At 41.8% G+C, this 7,930-nt stretch overlaps 1 pseudogene across 1 annotated transcript in view; it reads right to left on the reverse strand.

Moving 5' to 3' along the window:
- Window positions 1-7,930, reverse strand: part of LOC146974003 (glutamate receptor 1-like) — a 115,371-nt pseudogene that overhangs the window by 14,641 nt on the left and 92,800 nt on the right. The window contains exons 15-16 of the transcript XR_015037651.1: window positions 7,499-7,697; window positions 5,695-5,942 (exon numbers count right to left, since the gene is read on the reverse strand). The product of XR_015037651.1 is annotated as a glutamate receptor 1-like (transcript). The remainder of the gene's footprint in view (window positions 1-5,694; window positions 5,943-7,498; window positions 7,698-7,930) is intronic.

Genomic DNA, 7,930 nt, shown 5'->3' on the forward strand with positions numbered 1-7,930 from the left:
GGTGTCATTACAAGTGGTTGTGATGAAATGAGCTCCAGCCGAGAGCCGCGTATTTAAGCAATATATCACGACAGGCCGTGGTATATGCTCATTATACCACGGCTAAGGGGCGTTGTTCGGCCCGACGCGAAGCGGAGGGACGAACAACGCTACGCGTCGGACGGTTGCTTCCGCGAAGTCCATTAATCTCTGATAATCGGACACCTCGAAGGGCATTATCCCGCTTATACCATGGTCACTTACGAGATAAATACATATTAAATCAATTACTTGTAATTTAATGTTGTTTTTACCGTTAAAATCATACGTCTTTAAGTGGCTGAGCCGAGCGGACTATTTAATAACACTCGTCGGCGATAAAAGAAAAAAAAAAGAGGGACCCGCTGTGACCGCAGCGTAACGTTACAGCCAGTGACTCTGCCACAGCCTGGTAGTTGATCAGTGAAGGGAGGTGAGGTGATGGCTTAAATGTTACGGTGACACAAAGTTTTTCAGAGGTCCAGTGCACTTCTTACCGCTTGTGTGTTTACAGACTCCAGTGCCGTGATGCGCTGAAAAAAAGTTGTTTTGGTCCGAGTGTCCGTTGCCGTGGTTACTAACAAGCGTTTGAGCCAGCGCAGTAATATTTAGAACGTAATCAGGCTATTTTACCGGAACATCTTTATGGGTGTCCATTATCACTTTTTAATGGACACCCAGCAGCCAATCAGAATCGAGGATTCACCCAGACCATGGTATAAATCCGTATAATGGAGTCTACAGGGCAGCAGAATGCAGCCTCTAAATAACACATTATCTGCAGAGAAACTCCTTCATTTCACCAATATTTAGTTCTGATAGGCTAGTGCTATTCCCCTCTGAGTCCGGGGTTAGCTGTTATCAACATCCGGGGTCTGTAGGTTGACCTACTGACCTCTGACCTGGATGATGTCATCTCTGAGCGCCACGCGGCCCGGCTTGTTGCTACCGCTAATGTTACGGTTTGTTTCTGCGTGTTTCTGACTTGTCAGAACAAAATGAGCAGCTGGATGAAGTTCAGCTTCCACAGGCTTCCTCTCCTCAACCTGGACTCACTAAAGCTCCGGCTGGTTGAGATAAAAATGGACCCGAATGCCGAAGCAGAATGATTATTATCAGAATGAGCTGTGCACGGATATACGCGGCTCTTGGCTGGAGCTCATTTCATCAGAACGACTTGTAATGACACCAAAGTTATCTGGGTGAGGAAATGATCGGATTTTATGCTAGAAATAAGGTCCAGATTGTAAAAACGGTAATTATCCTTTAATACGGACTCCTTTCAAGTTGACTTTTCTGTCACCTAGTAAATAATTGGATATAAATAACGTAGAGTTCCTGACCAGACTAACCGGTCCAGGCTGAAAATATATACAGATGACTGAGGTTAGCTTCCTTTTTTCTTTTGGCTTCTGTGTTACACATGGTGCCGTCTCTACTGTCATGAAGCGTGCACACATGCATCGTCCAGTTACAGTCAGATTAAGGTGAAAACATGCAGAAGAAAAATCGGTTTCCAATCGCATCATCTGGGTGTTTTGGTCGGACTAACACGTTTACATGCACTTTAGTCGTCCAGTTAGAGACGGATTGAGGCCATAATTCACGTAATTCAATTTCTTCAACTGTCATGTGAACGTACTGAGTGTGAACTGAAGGATGAAGGATGATGCACAGACTGTGAATCCCCTTCAGGTAAAATCTCATATATATATCTTTAAATGGATCAATTGGACACTTGAACATGAATGTCTTTTTTTTTCTTTGTCAGCAATAGGCTACTCTCCAAATAATCCACTTGGAACAGAAGCAGAGTGGAGGGGGAAGCAGATGCTGGTTAATGGGAGTTTTCTCAGTGGAAATGATGAAAGGAAGTTGTCACCGTTAGTACTGAGAGCCAGTCGACCCAGAGACAGAGAGCGTTCAGAGTCTGTTCAAACTCACAGGCCACTTTTTTTTTTTCTCTGTGATATGTGAGGATGATTATACAACAGAGTTCAGCTCCTGTAGAAAAACCAACACCAGCTTCACTCTGAAAAACAGCGAAGGATTTTCTTTCTGCACCTGCGACTCTTCTGCAATCGTTTGATAATTTTCTTTACTCACAAAAAAAAACCTGAGAGCGTTTATTGTGAGGGCAGGACGTCAAGTCAATCTGCTCATTTTCCACTAATTCTCTGGTTCTGCAACACTGACTGATGAAGTCACGCACACACATATACACACACACTCACACACTTTCTCCAGGGATTGAATAATTTTCTGACATACAAATGATTACATTCAGCACGTGCCTAATCTCATCTCTGGACTCATTTCCTGTCTGACTCTGGGTTGGCTGTGAAATGCTGATGTGAAGCAGAAAGAATGAGAACAAGATGTTCCCTCACTGAACATCTGATAAAAACATGGACAAAGTCACTAACGTCTGGAACAAAGAACAGGAGAGAATTATTTTCTGCTGCTGCTGCTGCTGCTGCTGCTGTCAGGTAAAAGGCAAACGCTTCCAGTTTGGGCTGAGCTCAGCTTTTTTTTTCTTCTGGTTTTTGTTTCTATTGCCCAGTAAAAAACCAATTCAATACTGTGAGTCATCTATAAATATCTAAATAAACATGATGAGATTCATATTAATCACATTCAAACCAACGATTTGTGCATGAATTAACCAAAATAAAACAAACAGCTGAACAGATTCATAGGTTTTATCTGGAGGTTACTGGGTGGTTGTAGCTCTATCTGGTTGTACTGGGTGGCTGCCAGCACATTATTGATGATTCAATTGTAGCTGCTCCAGGTGAATGAAACTGAAAATGTCTCTGGTTTTTTATTTATTTTATTCCTTAATGGATTTTTTTTTAAACATCATATCTGATAAGAAAGGATTCTTTCAAGTTTAATTTTTTAATGTGACTAGTAATGATGTCTTCCAGAATAAATTTGAACAAAAAGTACAATATGTTCTGCTTTGTTCTTGCATACAGTGCTTGAGAAAATTACTAGTTAAGGTACTTTTAACTACTCAAATGGTTAAATGATTTTATGTAAAGGTGAGGGGTGCAAATTGGTTGCTAAGGTGTTTCCAGATGTTTACTAGGTAGTTGGTAAAGTGTTTCAAAGAGATTGCTAAATGTTGTTCTGCGTGGTTTGCTTGATGGTTGCTAAAATGTTGTCAGGTAGTTGCGATGGTTATTACTAGGTGGTTTCATTTCTGTAATAAAGGCAGAGGTCAGATACGTACTTGAGTAAATTATTAGGTTCTTTTAACTACTGGACCTATAGGTGGTATTTTGTTTAACATCAACTAGAGGCCATTTGGTGCAATCTCTTTTATTATGTATCACAATTTATAACATTAATAGTCGAGCAGTAATGTACAGTTTTCTTTCTTTTTTGTTTCTCCCCTCTCTACTTAATAATTGTCTATAATTGCCTATGTGCTTTGCATTATATTATACTGTGACTTATTATAATTGTATTGTATTGTATAGTAATGGACTACTGCCTATGTGCCTTGCATTACATTGTACTGTGATTGTATTATTATTACTACTCATTTTTATTTTAAGGTACTGTGCTTAACATCTGGCAATGGGGTCATTCCTATGTTCCCTCAGCCTTATGTTCCCACATTTCTAACTTTTGTTGTCACTGAAAATGAGGCCCTATGTTCCCACAGCCCTTTGGTCCCACCATTGGTTGGGTTTAGGCAATGAAGAAAAGAGTTGGTTAAGTTTAGTAAAAAGACCCGGTAGAGGCTAAACAGGCCAGATAGAGAGAGTCCAGATAGGTAGAGAGAGTCCAGTGGGAACATAGGGCCTAATTTTGAGAAAAATCTTAGAACTGTGGGAACATAGGGCTGTGGGAACATAGGCATGGACCCCTGGCAATGGGACTACCAATGTGGCTGCAATTGGGTACAACCACGTCCCTTCCTCCTTAGAAAGAAACCTCCTGAAAAATAAATAAATTGAAATTGAAGGTTCAGAATGGTTTCTCCTATGAGGTTCCTCTGTGCGTAATGAGGTGTTTCCAGATGTTTGCTAGGTCACTGTGTTTCAAAGAGTTTGCCAAATGGTCCCTTTAGTGTTCTGGGTGGTTGCTTATTGGCTTGTTGTCAGGTGGTTTCATCTCTGTAATGTGTGTAAATGACCTGAAATGCAGCTCAGATCGAGGCAGAGATCAGATCGGTAGTTGAGTAACTATCAGTCAAACAGTTTCTCCACTAATGAATGGAAACAAGACTTAATTCTTCTCTTCGTGAGGTTTTACGTGACAGCAGCAGCTCACAGACACACAGACATGTGGTGGTATGAGTGTTAGTAGCGGTTATGGCAGAGAGAGAGACAGGCGGGTTGGCAGTCAGACAGGCAGGACAGATGACAACAGACAGGTCAACAGGCCGACAGGGCAGGAACAGGCAGACACACACAGAGACAGGAGAAGGACACACATACTAACGAGGACAAACACAAGAGAGAGAGAGAGAGAGAGAGAGACAAGACAGACAGAGAGACAGATTAAGAGACCGACAGTTGGACAGATGGACACACTGACAGACAAACACACAAACAGTAAACAAGCCTAAAACCCACGTTTGCTCTGAGCGGCTCAGGTTCGTTTCTTGGACATCGATGATGCTCCAACACAGATTTCTGTTTGGATCTAAAACCTGGATTTGGCGAAGGATTCCTGCTCTGCAGAGGTCGGACCAAGTCTCTGTTTTTATTACGTTTTAGCTGCTTTACTTGAACGTCCCAGATCAGGTCGTAAAGATTAAATGTCCATGTTAAACGTTCACACAAAAACACTAAAACTTCATTCAAAAGCAAACCCAGCACCCTGCAAGTTTCTTTGTAGCAGACAGCCAATCAGAAATATTACGTCATATTTTTGTAATAACATTAATATAAATAAACAAACTACTGTGCACGACACACAGCAATGTTTTAAAACAGTAAAAAATGTAAATTACAAACCTGTGATTAACTTCTTGTACTCTGCAAGAATCTTAATTTGATGCTACTTTACAGATCGTAAATGGTCATGTTGGTGTCTTATTATCCGTACCACCAAAGAGATATTTTTACTCTAACATTAATAGTCTTAGACAGCATGTCATTATATGCGCTCTCATCTCAGCTTTCTATTCTAAAAAGAAATATTCAAAATGAATTAAGTCCTTCCTGTGTAAACGTTGTCTCTGAATATGCTCAAAATCTCAGAATCACAAGCCTCTAACTCCACAATCAGCCCAGAGTCATTGTTGTTTAAGATGCAGCGTCAAGTCTCTTTAATTCTATATCACCTGAAGTCATCAAACCTTCCACTTGAGTCCAGACCTCTGCATTTCAGATCCCTGTTTAGATCCCAGAATACAGATATATTCCTTTCATGAATTCATTTAAAATATAGATTTTTTTTGGTTCCAATCATAAATCACACAAAACTAAATTTGTACATTAATTAAAACCAGACCTAACAAGAGAATCCATCTCTTCATAGGAGTTTACTACTTTAACATGTGCATGAGTAGGAAGTGTGAATCAGTATTCATGCACTCAGCTGCTCTGACTGGTTTTGGTTTGAATTTCCCACAAACACAGACAGAACAGGACAGTAACATCGACACCGACACCGACATCGACTCCACCGGCCGGGCGTTCAGAGTGTAGGTACCTGAGCGGCGATCCTTTGGGCGTGGCCACTCCGTAACCTTTAGAGTCCAGGTTGCCTCCTACTTTCATGGTGTCGCAGGGCTTCCTCTGCTCGATGTACTCGTTCATGGACGACTCCAGCAGGTAGGCGTACTTCCCCTTGGACTTCCTGACCCGCAGCACACCCTCGTTGGTGTTCTTGACGAACACCGACGGGTCTGCGCTGCGCATGTACGACCACATCTTCTCAAACACCCCGATCTTCGACCTCTGAAGCCGACGGTGGAGAGACAAACACAAGGTTTGACTCGACATCGTTTGCTTTTCTGTGTGTAAGGTCTTGCTCCTAACTATATCACTGAGCTTTTAATTTCATACAAACCTGCAGCTGGTAACCTCAGGCCCTCAAACTTGTCTCTATAGAGAGCTGAAGTGGAAGCAGGAAGTAACAGCGCCATGGGTGATCAATTCGAAAAAAGTCTCCATACAAATGAACGGGAGTCCAAGATTTATTTCGTGATCCGATTGAATTGTACCATGACAAAAAAATATGTCCTCTACCTGTTTAAACCAACACTAAGGAACTTTTCAACCTTCATAAAATATTTTCATAACTTTTGTGATGATACATCGACTTACAACAAGTTGAATGACACCTCTGTCATGGAGGGGGTCTGTATCTCTTTCTCTGGCACTAAGCAGCTTTGAGGAGCATGGTAGGAACCCGGCTCTCACTTAAGTTTCACTTTTTACTTTTGCGAGTCACAACAAGGAGGGAACAGGCAAAACGGCACTTTAGCAATGGATTATGTTTGTGTTTTCACTTTGAAATGATCCACTGGAAACAGAAACTTAGTTTTGATGTCTTCTGTTAATTTTAATGCAGGATATTTACAGGGCTTCACGCTAGTGTTCATGGGAAATGGAGTCTTCCTTCAGGCAAAACACTACCGCTTTGGTCCACAGGCGCCGCCAAACTCAACCAAAACTGAAAGTTCTTTAGTACTGCTTTAAAACATCACGTTTCATGCCGAGAAATCAGCAGTTTGTTGTAAACCTATTGTAAAATAAAATTCCGAAGAGTCCGTAACCAGAAAGACTCCAGGTCGTGTAGGTGACGTCACACACCACATGGCGTCCTTCCTTTCCCGTGTCAGTTGGTGACGTATTTTTTGTGGGACACCAGATCTGTAGTCCTAGAGCGTCTTCACACAAAATACATTCTTCTGTTGCTGTTTTTACAATAAACAGCTGATTTCTCGGCATGAAACGTGATGTTTTAAACAGGTAGAGGACATATTTTTTTGTCATGGCACAATTCAAACGGATCACGAAATAAATCTTGGAGTCCCGTTCATATGTATGGAGACTTTTTTCGAATTGAGGTCCCATGGGGCCGTTACTTCCTGCTTCCGCTTCGGCTCTCTATTGGTTGTACCCAGGTCTAGGCTGGTGACCAAAGGTGACAGAGCTTTTGCCATCTATGCTCCCAGATTATGGAACGAGCTCCCTGAGGACATCAAGTCCGCCAGCTCGCTAACGAATTTTAAATCTCTTTTAAAAACCTACTTTTATAAAAAGGCCTTTTAAATCCCAGAAGGCACCAGTCTGGTCCATCTATTCCCTTATTTATCCTTTTGTGTTTATTGACTCATTTTTTGTTGTTGTTTTTAATGTTGTGCTATTGCTGTTGTTATTGTTACTGTATTTTTATGCCTGTGTATGCACTTTGTAACTATGTTAAGAAAGGTGCAATACAAATAAAGTTTATTATTATTATTATTATTATTATTATAAGTGGAATAATAAGAGCGACATTTCCTCACCCTGAAGAACTCTTTAGTGGAGCCTCCATCCAAAGTACCGTAGGCGATTTCAGTCTGCTTGGCCAGGTCCTCTGCGCTCTCTATGGGGGAGACCATCCTCTCCACGGTGAGGAAGGCTGCCAGGTTGGCTGTGTAGGAGGAGATGATGATGAGGGTGAAAAACCACCAGACCCCCCCAACGATTCGACCTGAGAGAGACCTGGACAGAACCACGAGGAAGGAGAGAAGCAGGATCACTCGGGGTTTAGAGATTCAGCCTGAAGGTGGTTGCTCTTAGCAAATTGGCCCATTGCCATAATCCCTATAGTCATAGCAGTAGGTTCGTTACCTTTAATTGTCGGTGCAAGCTATTTTTAGAACGGCGGAGCAGAGCCGTGAGCTGCTCAGAGCTACGCTACGGAGGCTCATTATGGGATTTCTTGGTTTCCCTCA

The sequence above is a fragment of the Trachurus japonicus genome, chromosome 14, assembly GCF_045865225.1.
Source record: "Trachurus japonicus isolate A0001 chromosome 14, Traja_1.0".
Taxonomy (NCBI): Eukaryota; Metazoa; Chordata; class Actinopteri; order Carangiformes; family Carangidae; genus Trachurus; species Trachurus japonicus.